The following is a 25,877-nucleotide window of genomic DNA, read 5'->3' as shown; positions in this document are numbered from 1 at the left end:
CTGCGAAAACTGGGTTCTTCCTATGGTTCTTGGATTCTCAGTTTGGGTGCAGTTTCTTGGCCTTTATTGTGATCTTGTTGGTTTTCTATGTGTAGGACGTCTTTAAGAATCTTTTGTAGGGCTAGTTTGGTGGAGTTTTATTGTTTCGATTTTTCTTTGCTATGGAAGGTTTTTATTTGTCCTTCAGTTATGAAGGAGAGTTTAGCTGGGTACAGTATTCTTGGTTGATAGTTGTTTGATTTTAGGGCATGGCATACATCATTCCAGGCTCTTCTTGCTTTGATTGTCTCTGCTGAGAAATCTGAGGTGATTCTAATTTTTTTCCCTTTATAGGTGATTGATCTTTTCTCCTGGACAGCTTTAAGGATGTTTTCTTTGGTCTCAGTTGATCCTGTGTGGATTATAATGTGACAGTGCGATGTCCTGTACTGGTCTGGTCTATTTGGAGTTCTAAAAGCTTCTTGTATTTGAATAGGCCTATATTTTTGCATGTTTGGGAAGTTCTCTGCTAGGATTCTGTTAACCAAATTTCCTAGACCATTAACTTCTGTTTCTAGGTGCTCCTCTACACCCATTATCCTTAGATTAGTCCTTCTGATGGTGCCTTCCAAGTGTTGGATAGATCTATCATATTTCTTGGATTTGTCTTGGATGGTTGTATGTTCTTTCTCTATAAGGTCTAGGCTGTCTTCATTCTCCGAGATTTGATCTTCTGCATGGTCTAATCTGCTGTCGAGATTTTCTACTTTGTTTTTTATTTCTTTTCCTTCCAGTTGGTCAGCTTTGATGGCTTCAAATTCTTTGTTGAAGTCTTGAATGAACTTCTTTACTTCCTTAATTTGGTGTTCAGTGTTTATTCTCAAATCACTTAGTTGATTAGTTATGGTATCCTTGGACTCCCATTCCTTCTGTTGGGTTCCATTCAGCATTCCCTTTGTCGTCTCCCTGACTTCCTTCAGCTCTTTGTTAATGGATTCCATGAATGCCTTTAGTAGTCTCTGTGTATCCTCATCCTGCTCTCTCAATTCTTGTACTACTCTTTGATTAGCTTCCTCCCTTTCGTGCGATTTCTGTAGTTCTCTTTGAGTGTTCTCTGCCTGCTCACGCCATTCCTGCCTTTCTCTTTGAGTATTCTCAAGCTGCTCACGCAAATCCTGTAACAGTTTTTGAGTATCTTCTTCACGCTTATGATATTCCTGTATAAACTTTTGGATTGCCTCCTCTCTCTCCCTATCACGCTCATAGAGTCCTTTGTATGTTTTCAATCTTTTCATTTATCATGTTTGCCAGCAGTGTTTGTAGTGCTATTTGGGAACTCTCCTATTGATTATTCATTTTCTGTTCTGTCCCCTGGTTATCATGAGTGGGGCTTGAGATACCTGGACATGCAATTTTTCTTGTGTTTTTCCGGCTTACTCTGCCCATTTAGGATGAAATTAACAACAGTTTTGTGCTAGAAAACTATCTTAAGTCAGCATCAACCAAAGTCTGTATTTGCACAGTCAGTAGTCTGCAGATACAATCTAGTTCAACAGATACATCTATTCAACATCAAACAACTGTATATTAATGGTCTACGAACAGCAAAGAAGAATTTGGTAAACCAGAAATTATTAGGTTTAGGAAGAGATGAGAGAAGGGGAGGGATATAAAGGATATGTGAAAAACTTAAAAATAAAAATACTTAAAATATTATATAGGTATAAAGAGGTTGTACTGCTATTAAGGAATTTAAGTCTAAGAGGTTTTGAACTGAGTAATAAATTTGTGGATTAATTATGTACACATTAGAGGATAAAGTCTAATAATCCACTATGGGTTTATCTGAGGATGTGCAGAACAGTAATTAAGTCACATAAAGAACGAAAGAGAAGAAATGGTGAAAAGGATAAGAAAGAAAGAAAAAAGATCAGAAGTTCAGTAGAGCTATCCAAAAAACAAAACAAAACAAAAAAAAACAAAAACAAAAAAAGGGAGAAAAATGCACACACACTTATACCTCTAAATTAAAATTCTAAGAGGAAAAAAATTACTAGAACACAATTTTTTTTAAGAAAGGTATTAATTAAAGATTTAAAAAAAATTTTAGAAAAAAAAATTTTTTTTTATAAAAGGAACAACAACAAAAAAATTTCTTTGATTTTTTTTTGGAAGGGTTGGCAAAAATCTTGTGTCTCCCTTGTGTGCATAACCAGCCTCTTATTGGAGTCTCTGGTCTGCTTGTTTTCCTGTGGCTTGGTTGGTTATTTAACTCAGCTTCTTTGAACAGGCAGAAAAATGCTCTGCGATCCTCCTCCCAGGTTAGTTCAATGGGAAGAGATGATTTTTTCCTTGAGTTTGGAGATGCTGTGATGAGGCTAGGATCTGCGTAGAGTTGAGGCCTTTCAGCAAACAGTAGCTTTTCTCGGGGGCTGGTTTGGGAGAAACTCACAGAGCCCAGCCCGGAACCACTCCCAGGGTTTCTGTTTACTGAATTTCAGTTGATTGTTGAGGCTGCTAAAGGGAGGGGCAGCCTCTGGCTCTGATTACCCGGTGAAGAAAGCCACTACTGGAGCTGGCGCCCCAGCTGGGTGACTTTTCCCTGGGTGGAGCTGACTGAGTCTGGCAAGTCAGGTAAGGCTCTTGTGACTTGCTAGATGACTCAGGATTTATTCCAGGGCCTGAGTTGGAGCTAGCAGCTCTGCAGGGCTTTGTTGGTACCCAAGATGGAGGTCTTCGCTACTTGGGGGGAGGGGTGGCCTCCCCTCCTCTGCTCCCTGAGAAGGAGTGAGGATGTCAGGCTTCTACTCACACCAAGTCTTGGTTCCTGGGTTGTCTCTGGTCTGTGAACTGCGGGATGAAGATGTCTGCTCCTTGTCGGTTCTTGCTGGTGTTGAGTGGAATCTGCTCTCCCGCCTTGTCTGGCTCCTTCATCACAGACTCTCTGTGATTCAGGTATGGCGCCTGCGGTCTTGCCCTGCCGCCGTGGCGGCGGCTGCTGGCAAGTGCTCTGGGCTGTCTCCTTACCTGTATTTTCTCTCTCTGGCCTAACTCTCTGTCCTGTGAAGGCACACTTGGTGTGATTCTCTGGCTTAGCACTGTTCACTGGAACTCTAAAACTGCTTTCAATGCGAGAGCTTGTTTAGCCTCCAGCTTCTCCTCCGCCATCTTTCCAGAACTCCAGTGTAACACATTTAAAATAAAGTTATTTCTATGCTTGCCTTCAAATGGCATACTGTTTCCTTTTTTAATACTCTCAACCAGAAGTTTACAAACAAGTTCTATATGAGTAAAGAACACACTCAAAAAAGTCAGGGACAGAGTTTCCTTCAAGCCTTGGATTCTTTTCATGTACAGTAAAAAGGAAAGCAAAAGTTAACTTGAACTTTGTCATTCCTCTATGTTCAATTCCTCTCCTGGGATCAGTTTCCACATCCAGTAACAGTTACTTCCACTTACTTCCAGAAACAATCTATGGTACTGCTCCAGATAAAATGAATATTTTCTGGCTTCATTGAAATAGCAAAAGACAGCTTTGGACACTTGGTAACACATGTTTCAGAGACAACTTAGTAAACAAAATGTGAAATTTAAATGGCTAATAAATATGTTATCCCTGAGTATATTTTGTTCAAACTTCTTAATTACTCTGTAAATTATGGTGAATTTTAAATGGGAAGAAGGTTCTCAGATCTTTAATTGTGAGTGTATGTGCTGTTCATTAATTTTCCAAGTGTACCTGAGTTAGGAATAAGAGAAACAATAGCAATAATAGGAGAAAGAGAGTTTGTGTGTTTAACTGTAAGGATTCAATACAATATAGAAGACTACAAATATGACAACATTGAAACACTAAAGCCAAGTCTAGCATGTAGAGTTATGGGAGTGATATAGGGAAAGCATTACTCCTAACTGGAACATGAAGAATGAGGCCACTCCCTTTCTAAGTTATGCTTGCTAATCCCAAAATTTTGTAAAAAGAATGGAAGAATGATTCTGTTTCCAATGCAAGTCAGATATACGATCATGGACTTAACTGGAAAGAAAGAGTCCATCTTGAGAGAACAGGGATCATACTAGCAATGAATCTGGTGGCTAAGATCACATTAATTTTTCTTTCTTTTTCTCATATATATTTTTTTGCTGTTTTTGGTCATGGCACTTGAACTCTAGCACTGGGCGCTGTCCCTCTGCTATTCAGCTCAAGGCTAGTGCTCTACCATTTGAGCCACAGTGCCACTTCCACTTTTATGGTAATTATTGTAAAAAAAAAAAAGTGCCTCCAGTAATTTCCTACCCGGGATGGCTTTGAACCCCTGTCCTCAGATCTCACCACCACTTGGCTTATGATCACATTTCTAGCAGTGTACACTCAGCATATGTAATGTGTATGTTCATCTATCTTTATATGAATTCTTGAGTTAGAAATCTGGGCTACAGCTTACACTTTATACTCACAAAAATGTTTGTAGTTTAAAAGTTAATACTCCTGGAAAAATAAAACCTAAGGATGTAAAGGAGTCTGGGATGTTCAGTTTGCATCCAGCCTGGGCAGAACAGGCTTTGAGACACTACCTATAATTAACCAGCCAAAAGCTGGCATATCAATCATGATCAAGATTGCTGAATAAGAGCTTGAGACTTTTGCATACATACATACAAACATACACAGACATACATAGGCACTTATATGTGCACACAAAAATACAAAATGAAACAATTCTCACAATATGTAGAAAAGTTAGAAAACAATAGAAAATAAGTACTGAGTAAGACTAGAATTAAGTGATAACTTTTAATATTAGAAAGCCCTCAAATGCACTATCTTCAAAAAAGTTGAGAATATTACATAGGTTGGGACCAGAGATAGTAAGAGAGTCAAGTAATCATTATTAATGGGATCAGATGCATGGAGGAATGAATCAGAGACCCAGGCAGGTACATCTGAAAATGTTCATATCCTTTGTCAAATGTAAGAACATCTCTGAAAGTAGTACATAAAGTGTCTGTGCAGTCAGTCTAGTGGATAAGATCATAAGAGAAGTTTAGAATTGCTAGTCTGTTTCTAGATTAAATAAACCAACAAACTATGGCAGGACAATGTGATACAAGCTTGGAATTCTAGCACTCAGACTAAAACAGGAGATTAGAGAGTGGAATTACATAGCGATACCTTCCCTCGACAAGGTAGTATACTTTTGTCTCAATAAAACAAACCAAACAACAAGAAAGGAATACACAGTTTAAGTTTGGGATAATTTTGTCACTATGTTTAGAGAAGTCAAGTTTTCTATGGAAATGCAACTCATATATATCCTCAGTTGTGTTTTAAATGCTCTCTCCATTACAGAACATTCCTAGATTCAAAATGACTCACGATTTCCATCTAAAATTTGAAAAAGTAAGTAATTACGTTCCTCCTTACACATTGAGAAAAATGCTAGGTTTGGGTTTGGTTTTCATTTTTGTTTTTGTTTTATTGGCTTGTCTTAGAGCTTGAACTCTGGGCCTGGACACTGTCTCTGAACCTGTTTATGCTCAAGGCTTGTACACTACCACTTCAACCTCAGTGTCCCTTTTGTCTGGCTTTTTCTGAAAAGTTTATTGGAGATAAGAATCTAAGGAACCTTCCTGCCTAGGTGGGTTTTGAACCAAAATTTTCCGATCTTAGCAACCTGCATATCTATGATAGTTAAAAATTATAAATATAAATAATATTTGCATGTGTTGAGAACACAAGAATATCACTGGGGGAACAATGATGCAGCTCAGTTTATTGTGGTGTTCTTTCCAGAACAAGGAGGGCATCACATTAGGAGAGGTGTAGTATTTTTTTCACAATAGAGGTAAGATATTCATGATGTGAATTAAGGAATTTTAAGGTGCACTTTTCAAGTTGGATACTATTGGTCCAGGATAACTTTATGACATAAATCTTGGGATTGATGGTCATAGAAATAATAGCTTACTCTGATAAATAATTGCTTACTCTTTAAGAATTAATTATTACAGATGTTTCATAGTATTATTCTCTATAGAATGTGGCTATTTTTCTGTTGAATTCTCAATCTGTAACACCCCATTGGACACTTTATTTATTGCAGAATTTCATAACATACAAACAGGTACTGTTTTGAATATCTCAGGTATGGAATGTTGAGAATTTAAAAATCAGTAGTTATTAGTCATAGGAATTTTGAATAACCTATATTCTGTCCTCTTAACAACTTATTTACTTTTAAAATTTATGGGTTTCCATAGAATTAAACTGTTTTCGATTTTAGTATGAGAAAAAGTACTAAATTTATTCTTTTTTCAAAATATTGGCAAGTGTATTGTGAAAATATTATCTAGTTGGATAACATTCAAGTTGCTGAGCCTCTGATAAAGAAGGGATAATTAATTCAAATTACATGCCAAATAGTGTAATTTTTAAAAAGTTACTACATAAAGAATAATATTTACTATACCAATACAGTTAAATTATATTTTATGCAGCTTATTTTTAAAATTTTATTATCAAATTGATGTACAGTGTGGTTACAGTAATTGTAAGGTAGTGAATATATAACTTTCCAAACTTGTTACCTCTCCCTCCTTGTTCTTATAGTTTTCCTTCATCCCTTCACCCCTCAGAAGTTGTAATGTACATTTCCAATATATTGTATTGTGAGTATTGCTATTGCATTGTTTTTGCCCTTTGTCCTTTGTCTCACCATTTTGTTGTTCCTTTTCCCTTCCCTAATTAAGGTAAAAGTATACACAATACACAGGGTACAAAAATCAAATACAGCAGATATAAACCATAGGGGGAAAACCCAAAGAAAATAGAAATCACATAGTACATCTAAAAGAACCACCACAAATAAAAAAATATATTTCCGTATCTTCGAGTTCATTTTGCTCAGCATCAGCTTATATGGTCATATATAACATAACAGAGCCAATGGAAAATAATAGTTGCATGGACACTATTTCATGAAAACATGTTAAATTTTTGATGGTAAAAGTGGAATTAGTATTGGCGAATTCGCGATTCTGATATAGGAATTTCAAAGTTTTAAAGTTATGACAGGTAAATTTTAATTGTTCAAACTTTTTAAAAACTTAACTCATTAAGAAAATTTAAATGGCCTAGGAAAGTAGGCTTTCATGCAAAGAAATCTATGGAGACTTAGTAGAGAGGAAGCAATGTGGATGAAGATGGCTCTTTTTAACACTAAACAAACAAACCTCAGAAAACTTGCTGTAAATCCTGTAGGTTCCTTGACAATTGTCCTTACCCAGGAAATATACTCTCACTGTGTGAAACAAGGTTGTAGTGGAATTTGAATTCAAAGTTCTTTAAAAAAAAAGACATCAAAATTTTTGAACTAACCTTTAATTATCAAACTATCAAACAGTAATTATCTAAAAAAGATAATTTGGGTCAAAATATTTCGGGAGAAAGTGCCCTCCACAATGAAAGAAGGTATTGGCTTCACACTTTTCTGTTTGTAATACTTTCCACAATGTCTTTGCACGTGAAGCAGTGAAACATAGAAATCTGATTCGGTACTTCAAACCAATGATTTCATATTTCTAAGTGGCTCACAAAACATAATATCCTTATTAACATGAGAGAGTGAAGACTTCTGTTATTACATAACCCAAAAAGTTATGGGTTCAGAAAAGAATTGAGCAAATGGAAAAAGTTAGAAAATAGTGTTCTTAGAAACCCTAGTTAAGCGTATTGGCTTCAGCAGTGGAGGGAGGCCAAAACTTTTTATATAGATTGTGTTTATGTTTTTGCTCCCTAAAGTGATTTTTCAGAGCTGATTTACCTCACTACAATGCAGAACTTATTGAATGAAACATGAAAATAAATTCCACATCTAAATTATGCAACTTAAAAGATTTTTAAAAGAGAAACTATGAAGATGTTGCAGTGGCTGGGCTGTATAGTCCTTCAGCTTCACCAGACTTGAAGTCAAGAAGCTGTGATTAATTGGAAATAAGGCAAGAGCTAAGAGGAAGACATAGAAGTAAGACACAGAAGCATGGTCCTTTTGAAACAGACACTGTCTTCCAAGGTATGGCTGATTTAAATCTATTCTTCTCCATACATCTTGCTGAGCAAATGCAACACCAAGAAAAAAATAATCTATTGAAATAATTCTGCAAAGAATAACTTCACAGTTCCAGATATGGCATCTAAGGAGAGTCTTAAGAAAGAAGATAATAGCGGTGTATTTTTTGGTTTCCTCTTAGCAACTTTTTATCAAAATCTATCTTTGAGGATAGAATTGGATGAACCAAAAAGTAATGGAGTACTTATTTTTCTCCTCACTTTAGACACAAGTAGGCTTTCAACATAAAAGAAAAAAGTATAGCCATATATTTGTGATCACAGCTTCTTGGACTGGTTTTCTGGAGACAATATACATTAGATTTGTACTAATTAAAATAGATGTTGTTTCATGGCCACCAAATGCAAGAGGAAAGTTTAATGGATTCACTTGGCCAATAATAGTATGATAGGAAAAATGGGAAATAATATGTAGTGAATTACTTTGACCAATTATGTTGCCAGAACAAAGAAGGAAAATATAATTCAAAGTGAATTTACTTAAAAGTATGAAGAAAAAGTAGCGAAGAGAGATGAAAGCAAAGATAGAGGATTGTTTTCTCTCCAATGGAGTAATGAGTTCTTGATCTTTTTTCTTCCATTCTATCTTCACAAGCTATCAAATGTGGCTCAGGACTGAAGTATCCAGTTCCAACAAAGAGAACTCGCAGAAGACAGATAATATTTGCAGCAGATGTCGGTGAGTTATAACCTTAGACCATCTATTTAAATCTGTTCAGAATCCTCCCCTACCCCAAACTGCTCTCTTTGAACAGCTTTGTTTGTTTTTCCCAAGACTGCCTTTCATTAACTGCTTAAAATTTTAGACAGGTCATATTCATACTCTCTAGAGATGCCTATTTGGTTGTGATTTTTGTGTTTTTATTTGTTGTTGTGTTTTTTAACTGAATTTCAAAAGGTTGTGGTACAATTAAATATATCACTCTAATTATCCAATGCTCCTGGATCACAGTGACTCATGTCATTCTCAACCAACCACTTCTCCAAGATTTACTTCCGGTTTACCACTTCCTTTATCACATGTGTATATTGTACTTGCCCCTTGTTCCATATTTTATTCTTTCTATGTCTTTACTATTATTCCTCTCTGGTTTCAACTTACTGATATTCATTCTGTTAATCTGTCTGTTAATACTTTGAAAGATTTATATACATTCCATGGAGTTTCAATCCTGCATATACTTGAACTGATGTCAGCTTACATTTCCATAATTCATTCATTTGCAATAACAATTTGCAAGACTGCAGACTTGAAGCACCTAGACATGATTATATTCTCATCCATTTGGAAGATTAATCTTTATTCAACAAAAAAGTTTAAAAATGGCTTGGAATATATTCCTAATTACCAATTTTTATAATTGACTTTGTACAATGGTATATTATTATTTTATTTTACATGGGATAATACTTTCTACTACCTATAAGTTTTGGAAAAAGAAAAAAACTAAGATTTACTACTATAGAAGAATATGATAGAAATAGAAGACAGATTTTGTTTGTCACATCTCTGCTGCGCACTCATATTCAAGATTAAATTCATATTTCTTTCTATGCTAGACAGGGAAAACATAAAACAATGTATGATAAGACAACTATTCATGACTTTTTAAAATGTTTCTTATTAAGTGATGAAATTTACTTTATAAGCTGAGGTTTGGGGTTTGAAACATGGCAGGCTGATCTATTTAACACATTTCTGGAATGCACCTACTGAACAACACAAATGGTGGGGGCTACTATTTCTACATTTTAATGAATGATTGAACCTGTTTGGCATTAATGCTGGGTAAATAAATCAACTCTATTGTAACTTGCTCCCTACACTTGAAAAACTTGTAATGTCACTAAGTATTATCTACTTATCAAATGTTATTTTGGCAAATGTGATTTTAAAAAGTTTATTTGAAAAGGAATACACTTTCAGGAGATTAAATGTAGGTTATGATTGGTTTGAGAATGACAACATTTTTATACCACAGAATCAAGTTGTACTAAAGTACCAGTGCTTTGAAGCACTAAGGATCTTCTCAATTAATGTTTTTCTGCATTACATTTGACCTCTAAGTCAAGTTTTCCTGGCCTTAGTAGACCATTTATGGATCTATCCTTCCAGGAACTATTTTTGGGCCCATTTATGCTGGACTGAAATCTTAGATTCATCATTAGGGGAGGGGTATTAAAAATAATCTTCTGACACTTTGTGATCTTGTTCACTCATATGGGCTCGTCATTTGTAAATTGAGTTTGAATTACAATAATTTCTCTCAGATTTTGTGAACTCATCCTTCATTTTAAGTTACCTTGCATTTCACAATTACTTGCTGCTAATTCTTGAATCTCAAGGAATTGGGGCCCTGAAATATAAGAAAAGAGAAATTGAGATGGATCTTCAATTACTTTCTGCTGGCATGTTGCATAGGCCTAGCTGAGAAGTCTTGCCAATGTTATCTGATGATAACATGTAACTGGGACATTGGATCCTAGGACCCATGGGTCCTGAAGAAGAATAATATTTTTTAGACACCATATCATCTAAATTTGGATATAATCTTTAGGAATGCTTCAGAAATATGGAGTAAAACCGTTTGGGGTAAGCGAATTAAAACAATAAACAGAGCAGCAGAGTAAAACCTCCTATAGATTAGAGGAAAACAACATTGTTTCTTTACCATGTGAATTTAGAAGACCACGAACACTTAGAAGGTATCACAAGTTTATACCGAAGACATTTGCATTGACACTTTTTATATTCTAATATATATTCTAAACTTAATTATTTATATTCCAATTCTACTTATTGGAATAAATATCAAGTTATTTGTCAAATTATCAATTAATTATAGTAAGTTTCATTGCGTGAAACATGAAATCAGACATAAATATAAAATATATAACTATATATAATATAATAAAATGGCACATGTTTTGCATTGCTCTGTTGTGGATTGGGCATAAAAGGCAGCTCTGTTCTAAATTATTATTCCATTATCTCTACCTCAGTGTTTGGTAGAGTTAGACCTAAAGCTTTACCATTTGTAGATTTACAACCTGGAGGCAAGATGAGACATTACCAATTTAAGGCCTAATAACAAAGAGAAACATATGGACTTCTGGATCTATAGAAATATTTGGTTTAAGTTCTTGCCTGGTTGGAAGGTAGATAGGCCAGGAAATTAGGTAGTCATGGATATGAACAATTTTTCACCTTCTTGGCTTTAGCTCCTTTTGAAATGATAGGTATAATAAACAATTATATTTTGATAAAATACCTTCTAGACTGAACACTTTTGTCTGAAATGCTCATCTGTATATGATCCCTTGTAACTAAGATTTGTTTTGTTCCAGTAAGACAATCCATGCTGTTAGGATAAGATATTCTGGTTGTTCTGTTCCTACATGGAAGAAGAATAAAGGTTAAGGTAGACCTCATTTGAGAAAATTTCAACTGCAGAAGTTTAGAAGTAGCTGTTAAGCAAGGCCTACTTTGAATCCATTAGTTCTACAAAGCTAACTCAGTTGGATAAATAAGTACTTCAAAAAGCCATTCCCTTTGGACCTAGCTATGAATGCTTCAAAATGAAAAAGACTTAAAATAGTCATTGACAAAATAATTGAAAATGTGAGCAATCGTCTGAACAATATAATTTTTTCCATTATGCACAGAATTTTAGGGAAATAAGATCAGTATCATTGTTAGGAACATTAAGGTTTCCTTGTTACAAATAGGCACCCAAGGATATAAGCCTGTATAAAGATTGCATCATTAAATTGCATACTTCAATTTAGGGGACACTATATGCTTCAGCAGCACGTATACCCCAATTGCAACAATACAGAGATTAACATGGCAATTGCACAGGATGATATGAAAATTTGTGAAATATTCCATATTTTTCATTCTTCAGATGCAAGAAATGAAAAACAGTTTTTAAAAAGTTGATTACAAAATTACAAGTGTAATAATACATGTAATTCATATAATTAAAAGTTATTTTCACATCACTGTATTAAATCTTCAAATTAGTGAAGTCTTTACATAGCATAATCTTTAAAAAAACTTTTGAAATTAGACAACATTGTCATTTTATCCCAAAGAAATATACTATAAGGACCTAGGAAAAAAGGAATCTTACACTGTTTCTATATGGAATGCAATCTGAAAGGACACATTTATTAATGAGCCTATATATTATAAAACAATGTAGAATTCAAAGTATTATATCTAGGACAGAATAAAATAGATTATGGATATTATACAAACATAGAATATAGAATACTTTAAGATATAATTTTTCAGACAAACACCAGAAATATGTTCAGTTTCTATACTACTCATTTCAACAGATAAGTTAAAATTCTTTCTGATTAAAAAAAGCACAAACTCTCCAGAAACCATTATAGATGTATACAAATCTCTTTTGAATACATTTTGACATCAAAGTCAGGCAATTCACTTGGAAGAATTCCATGGAATCCATGAATTGTTACAGTAAGGTATTGTTGTTATTTGGATTGTGAAAATATTTTGCATGGACACAAACAATGGAATGGAATTTATGAAATTTAAAAAACTTAACCAAACCATGGTGACTTAAAAGAGCAATTTGTACAGCCTTCCAAAACTTCAAAGAGATAGTGACATATACTTATCCGTTTGGCAATATCAAATGCAGTTTCTTCCAACTTATTCTTCAGACCTGACTTGACATAATGGTTCAACAGATGAAGATCCAACGTGTTTTTGCTATCTCTGTTCCCAGCAGCAATATGCAAGGGGGTCAAGAGGCCTTTAGTTTGGGAATTGGTATTTGGATCATGATGAAGTAATAAAACAGCCACTCTGGTATTATTCCACGTAAAAGCACTGTGCAGGGGTGTCCAGCCATCTACAGTTATTGCAAGAATATCTGCCGATTGAGCCACCAACTCATGGCAAATGTCTAAGTATACCCTATAGGTTTCCTGATGAAGATGGTTATACTCATCTTCATACCTAGTATTCACATGAGTGGCCTTTTTGGAAAGTAGTCCCTGCACTACTGTAGTAGTAAACAGATTATTTTCAGCAGCCCAAAGAAGAAATTTGCTTGGATCCTTCTCCATTTTTTTCTTGCAATTGATACCATTCCTCACTTTTTCATCGTGTTCCTCATCTTCATGACAATTGCCTAACCAGAGACTTTGAGTGCCATTGGGAATGATGTGTACATGTATTTCCCTAATAGTTCATGTTAATTGAACTGTTCAGCAAAATCCGGTGAATTTTCTGCATCTGTTTTTTCACTATGATTTGTTTTCTCTTTTTCCATTTTTACTATTCGAAATTATTCTAACTGTAGATTAGGGAATTGATGGAGAGCAGAGGAAAGATGTCCCTCCGTATTCAAAGATTCAGACTGAAAATATGGTGTGTTCATGTGCAGTTTATTCTAGGAATGAGAAAAATGCATGCCTCTGATCAATTTATAGAACACACAGAATTTTATGTTTTGAAAAAAGATGGAAATAGAATTTATGTATTTATTTGAAATTAGTAAATACATTTATAGCAGTCTACATAAAGAGACGTAGCTTTGACCAAATTGTAGACAAGAATCTAAATCCTTGATAATTGTAGGAAGAGATCTGAATGAAATCAGTTGAATCACACTTTTCCTGTAGAATGAAGGAATAGGTCCATTCAGCAAGAGAAGGCAAGCCAATTATATCTGTGACAAATCTTTGTGGAAAATGGTATCGAGGATTACTTACTGGTGATCCACTTGCACTGGAAGCATGATTCTGAAATATTCCTTGCAGATTCTCAACTATTGCTTTGATCATTATATTCTCCAAGAAGAAAAAGTGAGATTTAATTGATAGCAAAGGACTACTAATACATTTTGACTTCTTATTAAACACCTTCAATCATAGAAACCACTTAAAGACAATAGACAGGCCTACTTTTATAGATGAAAACAAGTGTCTTTAATAGTCATGCAAAGGACTTCTATTTTATTACTGCATTATACATTTTTTCTAATGTTGGATAACAATAAATAATGAATCTATTAGAAAGCTCTTCAAGCTCATATGTCCAATAATGAGTTCTCTTATACTAAATCATGGTATTTTTTGTGTATGGTCTGAAGAAGAAATTTAAATTACTAACTTGATGTTTTGACAGGACAATTTCATCACTGTACATCTTGCTTCTATACTCAATTTTACATTACGATCTAAGTATGTGAAATAGATAAGTATAGAGGAAAAAGTAGAAGCCACACTGGTAGCTCATGTCATTAATCCTAGCTAATCAGAAAGATGAAGTCTGAGGTTTGTGGTTTGAAACCAGACCAAACCAAAAAAAGGCCATTAGATTCTGATTTGAAAGAAACCAACAAAAGCTAGAAATGGGGCTGTGGTACAAGCAGTGAAATGATAGCCTTGAGAAAACTAAAACAAAAAAAATATCAATTTCTGGGACAGAGCCAGGCCCTAAGTTCAAGCCCTATTATTAGCACCAAACAAATGAATGAATGAATAAGTTAATTAATTAAAAATAAATTAAGTGGTCACATGTGGATAGACAAGTAAAACATAAAACCCGTGGTGACTGGATAGTGTATTACTTTTTAGTAAGGAAAATTATCATTTATACTAATCATTAATATTTTATTTGAACTTTTTTGTGCAGTAAACCCTGAATTTAGCATGTATGTATATGTGTGTGTAAATGTGTGCATGTGCTGTTGCAATGTTGCTTGCCAATATGGACAAGGTGGGACTGAAAAGAGCTAACTGTGTTGCAATATTTTTATTTATCATTGTTTTGTCATGTTATTTCAGTTCGACCCCCCTTCTGTACACATCATCAGAATCAAATCATTTACATTAAGTTAGATAAAAGAGACAGCTTTAGCTCTTATTATATGCTAGGAAAGAAGATACAGACATAATTAGGTAGTAAGTTATTGCTGTAAGATGACTGAAAGTTCAAAATATGTATTTGACCTCTTAAATTGGTTATAATTTTAAAATATGCTCATGGAGTGAGTTTGACCGACTTGACCAAACCGGTATTACTCTCTGGTTATTCCCGTGAAACACAAGGTGGATAAATTCTGGCTTTCTGTTGAAAATAACTTTCTTTATAAGATCATATGTATTCTCACTAAGAGATAATCAACTCCAAATTTTTACGTTTGAATATCCCATGATATTGACTGAAAATCGGTATTGTTGATAAGCTTGCTAGATATTCCTTTCAAAAACAAACAAACAAAAAGCATGTGTCATCTCCAGATAATGGATGTATTTGAAGTTGTACATGCAAAGGGATCTTCACTAATGGCTCTTTTGTGGGAGTAACTATCGCAACTTAACAAATAAGGCTTTTCGTATATATATAACGAAATATAAATAACATCCCAGAGTGAATCTTGCAACTTCTGAAAAGCCTTTAAATATTTTAGAATTATTTCAGTTCATTGACTAAAAAGCTAAAGACATTTCTGAAATAAATATTGTTAAGATCTGAAAATGTAAGTGCATATAAAGGCTTTTATGCATCATTTTATGAAAATCTAGTTTTTATGAAACTAAATGGAATAGAATAGAAGAATGTAAGTGAATTTTGTAAGCTAATTTATTATTAGTATAACTTTGTTTTCTATTAACACAGTCCTCTGAATGTAGATGATGTGTGTAGATGATGTGTGTCTGTACTTTAGTTATTTTTAGGATCTTTGTATTTAAAGGAGTGGATTTTTGGTATAAATAAAGGTCTTTTAAAATGATTAGGATTAATCTTGTGTTTTGTGTACTACTCCCAAGAAAATGAGTTATTTTCAAGTGTTAATAGTTTATAATTGAATCTTCAGTATCATAAGAAATTTTTAAAAATTTAGTATTGATGACTTTTTAAAACAATTGTATTCACATGTTGGAGACTCTTTAATTCATGCTTAGGTATTGGTGTCTATGATTTTTAACTTCTCGTTCCTAGCATTAATGATAGGTCAGAGTGCGTTTTTGGGTATATGAGAGGTAAAATATTTATGTGGGGTCAAAGGTGATTTTTATATCAGTCTTGCTTTAATAACATTTTAAAGAAGTACATTTCTCTCAAAATGTTGCACATCAAAAGCTATCAAATACTTCTCATGGTAAACAACTTAGGTGAGCTACAATGTGGAAATGATTGGTCCATCATACCTGCAGTCTGTTTCCATTCAGAATTGGGCAGGTCATTCTATCTGTAAGACTGTGTTAAACAGAGATGGGGTCGCCAAGCATATCTAGAAATCAAGAATGTTACACTTTAGCAGTTCCTTTCACCAAGGAGGTGTAAATTGACTATGAACTTGGAGCTTTCATATTAAAGCTACCTATTTTCTAACAAAGATAAAGTGAAATATTATTAGAGTGTTCACAATAATTTTGGGAAATTTTCCTAGAATTAGTAGACTAAGTTCTGGTATTTTAGTCATAAAATAAAATGAGGTTATTTGATACAGTGGGAGATGGGCCATAGGCTAACTCTTACCATGCGTACATGTTGTACTAGTAATTCCAACTCTGAAGACTTCAGTATCATCATCTGAGAATTAAAAATAGAAGCAGATCCACTTTATGGGAATATTGTGAGGATTAAATTAGATACCATAAGTAAAGTACTTGGAAAAACAATCAGCATTTGATACTTTCTACCTATTATTTTATCATGAAATGAATTCTAACATTTTACTGTGATTTTTATATTGTGTCTATTTAGAATACACAATGTGATGTATTGATATTCATTGCATTGGTCATTTTTCTTTCATTATGAGGAAAATACCTGCAAATAATATTTCTGAGTAGGAGACTATTATATTAACTCATGGTTTAAGAGAACGCAGTTTAAGATCAGATGTCTCCATTGATTTTAATTATATTTTTATTAAATAGCTGGTCAAAAGAATTTCTATTCCACAAATCAGTTTATAAATACAATGGATCTTCACATAAATTACCCTTCCAAACCTCACCCCACTTTCATTTTTTCTAGTTTCGTACTATCAGCATTGAATATTATACCTTCCCTCTCTTCCTCCATAGCTCTTTATTCCTTCCCTTTGACTTTCTCTCACATCTTCCAAGTGACAGTTTCCTGGTATTCATTTCCTTGAATTTAAAGTTCAATTTTATAAGAAATTACACCGTTTAAATACTCCTCTGCAAATAGCATGCTTTGGTTAATACTATTATGTAATTGTAACCCCTCTGTCCGGTATTTTCACAATACAAAAATTTTCAGTTTTATGGTCGGTATATTTTGAAAAGAATGCCATGACTTTATGAAATAAAAATAGAATCTTTAATGGGTGTATTGTCACTATTGCCACCCAGATTTAAAAAAAAATTCTTAGACTACTACCTCAATTCTTATGCAAAAATAAAAAACGATTACAAAACTAAATGTGAGATGTAAAAACCTACAAAATATAAATGTAAAAATTCATGACATTGGATCAGTAAAGGTTTCAAAAAATGACAAGGAAAGCATTAGCGGTTAAAGAAAAGCAAGAATAAACTGGATAATATCAACTGATAACCTTTCATAATTCACAGGACTATATAACAGAAATGAAAACATATCCAACAGATATAGGAGACATATTTGTTAATACTACAATGTTAACGCTACAATCATTTTGAGTCTAAGTATTTTTATATCTTCTAAATCTATATAAATTTTTCCCGAATTGGGTATTTCTTTAAAGAACATATGTAAATTGATAGTCAATAGGAGGAGCAAATGAAATAAGTTCCTTTTTAATATCTAAGAATAAATCAAAAGAAAACTCACTAGTATGACCATAATATAAAAAGATTATACAAAATATAGTAGTGCAATTGTGGAGAAATTGATATACTCCACATAGCAAATCAATTTGTAACAATACTACAATCATTATATCAAGCAAGTTTTCAAAAGTTCAAAGAGAATTTATAGGATCTATTTATTACACTTCTATGTATGTATTAAAGAGAAGTAAAAAACTTGTTTGGACAGGGAATGTAGTTTACTGACATTGCACTTGAGTAGTATGTGTGAGACCCTGGAAATGATCCCCAAAAACAAGTTTTGAAAAGACACACTATAGAGGAGGTATGCTGGACAAATTCCTGTAACTGAATTTCATATCTATTTTACTGTCTGTTCTAAAATTTACAGTATTTCTATTTGAAGAAATGCAAGTTTGTGAAAATTAGGCTTGGAAAACCTATGACTGTACAATTCACTTCCAAAGCACTAAAATGTATACAATACATGGAGATAATATATTGCGAGTGAATTACATGTCAACAAAAAAAGAGAAACTATTTTTAAAATTACTGCACACAAAATGCAGAATACCTAAAAAGATGTTTTTGGTGTTGGCTTAAAAACTTTGTAAACTACAGCTTTTTAAACAAAGATATAATGTCTGTCTATGTTGAAGTTTTTGTCTGTTTATTTTGAGTTTATACAGAGATAACTCAATCAAAAAGTGTATGATAACTGGAATATCTAGGAATTATGCATCACTTATAAATAATTGATAACCTTTTCTGGAAGAAAATTTGGTAAATCACAGAACACAGAATCTATGCATCTGCATTTTATGAAAGCCATATGTTACTTACTCAATCCAATTGTTTTTCTCTACTTTGCTAGGGAAAAAATATTCTCAAGATAAGAGACAATAGCAGTGAAAAGAAACAAAATACACAATCATCTTGATTTATTTGTGAAAATAACAAATGAAATAAAACAATTCTACTTAAAGGACTCCAATATTAGTAACTAAGAAGATGTTCCTGAATGACAACATCCATTGAATTTTTGGAATTTTCATTTCTACAAACCTGTGACAATTAGAATAAGAAAACAAATATAGTCTTAGAGCAAACCAGCCTTGGAATAACTTTCTTAATTGTTTTGAAATTACATAAGAATTGACACTCCTTTGCTTTGGAAACATTTAAATAAGTTTATCATTTATTATAATTCAAATATGAAGCAAGAGTAATTTTATATAATCATTACAAATATCATCTTATAACTATGGCAAAATACAATAAAAGTCCAATCCCAATATAGTACCTATGTATCATTATACTTAATTCCTAATCATTACCTAAATATCTTAAACAAACTAAATATTCATGTCTTTAACATAGATGTAAATATTCTTTACTTTTTACTTAACATTTTCCAGGGGCCTGTATTCATGTTTCTAAGAAATGTTCACAGCAGTTAAAAGATGCTTTTGTGAAATTAATGTGATACATTTTGTTGGAGTTGAGTTGTTGTTGTTGTATGCAAGGCATAAGCATTGTCCCTAAGCCTTTTTATTCTCAACGACAGCACTCTAGAACTTGAGGCCCAGAGCTAATTTATATTTTTCAGAATCTAACAAGTAGTTTTCTGTCTGGGCTAGTTTCAAACAGAATTTTAAGATCTCATTACACAGAATAGGTTGAATTATAAGAGTGAGTCACTTCCACTTCTTTAGATGTATTTGTTAATTTTAATTATGTTTTAAGATTTTTGTTTCACCATAGTGTATATCTCTCTACAAATAAATTTAGACATATGTATATATTTCTGATGACAAATAATCTCTAAAAATGTATGTCATTCGAAACGTAACATTTAAATATATATATATATGTGTGTATATATATATATATATATATATATATATATATATATATATATCTGAAGACAGACTCCCTCTAAAATTTTTCTACTATTTTTGACTTTTTTCATTTCAAAGATATGCAGTCTATTTTCAAAATGTTTCCTAGCATAAAATAATTAATATTTCAATAGAAAGTAGTTTATTACTTTCAAGGGAATTTTAGATATACACTTGATATTGTAGTAACATTTACAGTATATCACTTGAAAAAGTTCTGTCTAAACCCTTAAATATTTTTGTGTAGTGAGGGAGAAAGAGGAAGTTAATTTATACTGGTTAGGAATTTGCAATGCTTCAAAAATCTATTCCATAATTTGTTATGAGCACATATCAACCTACCTGATGTGGTTTAGTTTTCGTGTTTCTTTATTTGTTCAAAATTTTAATATGGATGTATGCACAGTGGTAACATTAAAATTATTAATCAAAAGAAAAATAATAGCAAAATCATACACACATATCACACTATGATGCTAATAATAATTTTGATGAAGATGATGATGATGACCACAGTGTAGCCTGATAATGACAATGTTGTGATTGAAAAGGTAAAAAAGAACTTTAGACATCATTGAAGGTAGATTTCCCACATTGAATACATAGTTATAAACAGTGTTGGATTACATACAATAAGAATAACGAGACGAGAGTTTCAATATCAATAAATAAAATCACATAAACATGTACAGACACTAAAAAACCCTAACCTTATTCCTGCTGTTTCTCTAATGTGTACTCATTTTCTTGGTGGTATTTTTTTCTAATAAATAAAATCATTTATTTCAAACATTTTGATGGACTAAGCTATAGTTTTCAACTAAGTGTTATTAGTTCAAATAACATTCTCATATAGATAGTATTCAAATTAATGTTTCCAATGATATATTAAGAGTATGTTCTTCAGTAAAGCTGTAAACACATGACCCAATTTACATAATACCACTTACATATCTGTAGTTACCATAAAAGGACACAGACTGTAGAGCCAGTAGTTAAAATTTATTTTTATTTCTGCATGAAACTATTTGTGAATTCATACCAACAAATTGAATTTGACTCTTTATTTATAAGCTAAGGTGGAAAATATAAGGACGCTTCAGTTATCTTTTTTCTTGCTCCAGAAGTCAACAAATATATTCTTCAATATTTCTGGTAGATTACCTCCATTTACAGATGAGAAATGTAAGACCAACAGTCAATGTAGTGAGTAAATAATGATACTGGAATTTGTATCTGAGCTCTTCACTCTGTGTGCTTACAAGGAGAGTAACTTGGTGATGGGAGGACCAATATGAAAAGACTATGTGGAAAAATCATACTTTGTAAACAGTTGTTTTAGGAATAGGGGATCAGTGATGAATAATTGAAACAGGCTGGTGTCAGGCACATAAAAGGGAGTACATAGAAATTGTATTAGTGAAAGAAACTGAGAAAATCTTCATCATTCATCTTATCTAATGGCAGGGAGTAGAAGGGAAAGAAGAAATCTAAAGTGCCTTCACATCTCTGGCTATCATTTGTGTTAGTTATATTCTTCGTGATAAAGACTACAGGTGGAAATGATGGATTTAGAGGAAAAATCTCTCAGAAAATTCTAAAGTTTATGTTAAACAGATGCAAAGATAGGTCTGTTTAGATATCATCAAAATATCCACGACCATGAATATGAAAAAATGATAAAAAATCAGTGGTATTATTAAAGGGAAGAAGAAAAGGAAAATTCTGACACATGTGTGAGCAATGCAAGCAACAGTGTGGACAAGATTAGAAGAAAGAGATAAATAAGGAAACAAAAACGTAATAAACACAGATTTACAGAAGTAAAGGAAGGAACGAATTTGCAGGAATATATTGAAGGAAATATGCTATTTGGATTTGGAAAGTAAAGGACATAGACAAGTTCAAAAAGAACAGTGTTTTGGTGAAAGTCATATTGATAAAATTTTGAGATATGAATGTGAAGTCATGAAATTCTGAATCCATGCATTCAACAGATCCTGTTGATTTTAAATGCAAGGAACAAATGCTTTTATCCTGACCTTAGAAGAATTATACAGATATAACTCTCATTAATTACTTAGAGGTATTCTGTGAATATTTTTGAAGACTTTGTCTAGCCAGGTGAATAAAGATTGAACTACAGCACAGGCAAACCTAATTTGTGCTACCGTTCCAAGGAGTGACCCATGTATCCACACCATTTTGGGATTTTATTGAAATGTCTTTAGATATGTTCGTATTTCTTATCAGCCTAATCATTATAAATGTAGGACAAGTAGCACCAAGTATTAGGTTGAACATACAGCTTTACTGATGTGACTGAAGACTCCTCGAATTGATTCTTCTGTAGAATAAAAAATGCCTGAGTAGCCATTGACAAGTCATAACTGCCATATACTCCATTTAAATCTAATTTTTGTTAGGAATATCTCCATGCTGTAATAACCCTGTCAATCAACCTGCTACAAATTCTTATATGTAGAAAGTGCTCTTATAACCTTCAAGTTTTTACTGAATGGAAGAGTTCAGACATTACCCTCACCACTAAGATTAAATGCCCAGAAAGATTAGACATTTTGTGTTAATGCCTTTCTTTTATTTTTTCATACACATTGGCAAGTGGGAAAGGATTCTGATGTAACAATAACAAAATTTTGACTTGTACTAACAAAATATCTAGGATCTAGTGTTAATTCATATACTTACTAATTAGTTCCATATTTTGTGGATATTTATATTTCTCCTGGGAAAACAAATGAGTTCCAAGAAAATGCCCCTAAGGAGCCTTTCAATTCCAATATCACTGTTAATGCGATAATGTCTCATAATGCTTTAAATTCTATATCCTCGAATGTAGGTATAGGGTTATACTGTGGAACTTTTCTCCTCAGAGAGTGAGTACTACCCTATTGTTTAACATGGTCAAAGTACCGTGATAAATAGACGGGGCGTATGCAAACAAAAACTGGTAGTGGAACAATGTTCTTAGCAGTTTGTAAAGATGAAATGGAAATAGAGCAACCATGATCTCAAAAGGAATGTGCAAAGAAGACAAAAGCACAAAGTAGAATGTGCCAAGGAAATGTGGAGTAAAATTTCAAATTATGTGCTCAGGAGTGAGGATGTGTTCAAAGTACTGCTTCAGAGAATATAGTTGAATATCTTGGGGGAAAAAACTGCTTTAAATTATTCTGTGATAATTGTACAAGTAGAAGCCCCTAACTCTCACTGTAATCAGCCACAACATCATCAAATTAGGGACTATTTTCCAAGTGCAAAGTGAGAAAAAGAGGGCTCATCACAGTTAGTGTTCAGGTTAAAGTAATGGAAATCACTTAATTTTTCTGATAAATCTTCATTTATTGTTGGAGCATTAAAGTAGGGAAAAGCCAAGTAAATATATTGCATGTTCCTAAATTAAGCTGGATGTATTATATTGTTCTCTATTTTAACTTGGAAGTTATAGATTATATCTTTTTATACTCTGATTTGGGACACTGATCTGCTCTCAGTTATTTCTACTCTTCCCCTTCTTTTGACCATCCGCTTACATAATCTTTATTTAAAGAGACATACTTGAGCTTGCATTTCTAAATTCTTCAAAATTATCTGAATTTCTTCATACTTCTGGCAGCCTCCTAAATCTTTCTCAAGGGAATATTTTGTCATTACCATTTTTATCCTATATGATATCTTCCTGCCTAATACAGTGCAAAATATACATCATCCAGATATCTCAACACTTGTACCAACATAAAATATTATCTTACTTAGAAACCATGATTTCAGTATATCTGGGGAGGTGGCATCTGTCATTTTTGAATGACCTTAAGTGATACTTACATGAAATCATGTTTTAAACCAATATGCCACTGAGAAGATGAACGAATCGATAAAATCGATGAAATCATTAATACACACACACACACACACACACACACACACACACACACACACACACACACGGTGGAATTCTATGCTTCCAATTCATAAGGAAATGGAAAGACTTGGAAAAATCCTACTAAGTAAAATAAGCAAGACACAAAGAAACAGATTCCATGGTTTCCCTCATGTGTAATAAGTAGGAAATGTCTAGGATGGTCGTAGCAGATGAGCAGAATGGCTCAAGAACTATGTATATATGACCATATAAGTGGATGCCGAGCAAAATGAACTCCTAGACATTGAAACAAAGGTTTTCCTTTGTGGTTGTTTTTTTTTTTTTAATGTACTATGTGATTTCTTTTTTCTTTTGTGTTTTCTCCTGTGGTTTATCTCCTGCTGCATATGATTTCAGTATCCTGTGTATTGTATACATATTTATCTTAATTTGGCAAGGGAAGAGGAACAACAAAATGGCGACAGAGAGGACAAAGAGCAAACCAATGCCATAGCAATACTCACAAGACAACATGTTGGACATTTTCACTACATCTTGTGAGGGGTATTGGGGAAAAGGAAAAGTGTGAGAAAAACGAGGGAGCGGGTAAAAAGTTCGACATATTATGTATTCACTACATTACAATTACTGAAACCCCTTCTATATATTAAATTGACAATAAAATTAAATTTAAAAATAAGCTACATAAAATAGAATTTCACTGTATTATTATAGTAAATATTATTCTATGTGTATTACCTTTATAAAATGAACAATATTTGGCTTCTAATTTGAATTAATTGCCCCTTTCTTTATCAGAGGGTCAGCAACTGGAATGTTATCAAACTATACAAAATTTTCAGAATATACTTGCCATTATTTTGAAAAAAAAAACCATTATTTTAGTATTGTCTCATACTAAATAGAAAATAGTTCAATTCTCTGGAAACTCCTAACATTTAAAACTGAATTTTTGTTAAGAGGAGAGAATATATGTGTTCTTCAAAATTCCTATGACTACTAACTACTCATTTTCAAATTCTGAACATGCCATACCAGAGACATTCAAAACAGTGCCTGTTTGCATTTTATTTAATTCTGCAATAGATGCAGCCACATTCTGGTTGAAGATAAAACTATGAAGTATCTATAATAATTAATTCCTCTGGAGTAAACATTTGTTCATTAGAGTAAGCTATTATTTCTATGAAAATCAATCCCAACATTTTATGCAGTGAAGTCATTCTAGCCGAACAATTTCCAACTTGTAAGGTGCACCTTAAAATTCCCTAAATTTCACAGCATGACTAGCTTAACACTATTGTGAAAAAAATATACACTTCTACTAATGTAATGCCCTTTCTATTGTTCTAAGAACACTGCACTAAACTTTGCTGCATCATTTTTCCCCAAGTGATATTCTTGAGATCAGAAAATTTGCAAATATTCTTTTTACTTATCTTTTTTCCTATAATAGATATTCAGGAGGCTAAGATCTGAATATTATGGTTCAAAGCACACCCAGGCAGGAAGGTTTCTTAGATTCTTATCTCCAATGAACTGCTCAGGAAAAGCCAGACAAAAGTGGCACTGAGGTTCAAGTGGTAGATAGTAGTCTTGACCAAAAACAGGCACAAGGACCGTGCCCTCAGCCTAAATTTAGCCACAGTTAAAAAAATGTGTACATCTTTATCTGACACCCATCAGAGATTAAACCTGAGTATGAAACCTAAGGAAAATGATAAGGTAAGAATTTAACTTTTCTGGATTTAAGTAAACAAAATGCAGCATAGAGTAACTCATTGGTTTAAAGTCAACCTATTTCTCCAAAACATTCTAAGCATTTCCTTACAATGTGTATTATTCTCAAGAAGGGAATGGAGAATATGAGAATTGGACTAACCAAGTATTGTCTTCAAATATACATAATTTGGATTTACCTCTTTTTTCGTTATAGGCATTTTTGAGAAAACTGTTTGAATAATTGATTTCCTGGTCGGGTATAATATATCCTAGTTTCATATACCAAACTTCATTCAGAAAATGGTATATAGTGATTAAGTAAACATATTCAATAAATGTCATAAAGTATATACCTATAGGAATAATATTTTTAAGAGTGCATTTTAAATATTCTAATATAATTATTTATTTGATGGGAAAATTTCACATT

General features: G+C 32.9%; 1 pseudogene; it reads left to right on the top strand.

The window, feature by feature from the left end:
• The first annotated feature begins 11,906 nt into the window (after positions 1–11,906).
• LOC122098196 lies at positions 11,907–12,005 on the top strand (annotated as a pseudogene).
• The last annotated feature ends 13,872 nt before the right edge of the window (positions 12,006–25,877 follow it).

Source organism: Dipodomys spectabilis, unplaced genomic scaffold, assembly GCF_019054845.1.
Source record: "Dipodomys spectabilis isolate Male_0828 unplaced genomic scaffold, ASM1905484v1 ptg000463l, whole genome shotgun sequence".
NCBI classification, from domain to species: domain Eukaryota; kingdom Metazoa; phylum Chordata; class Mammalia; order Rodentia; family Heteromyidae; genus Dipodomys; species Dipodomys spectabilis.
The sequence above is the reverse complement of the archived record's forward strand: the minus strand, read 5'-3'. Positions and strand labels throughout refer to the sequence as shown.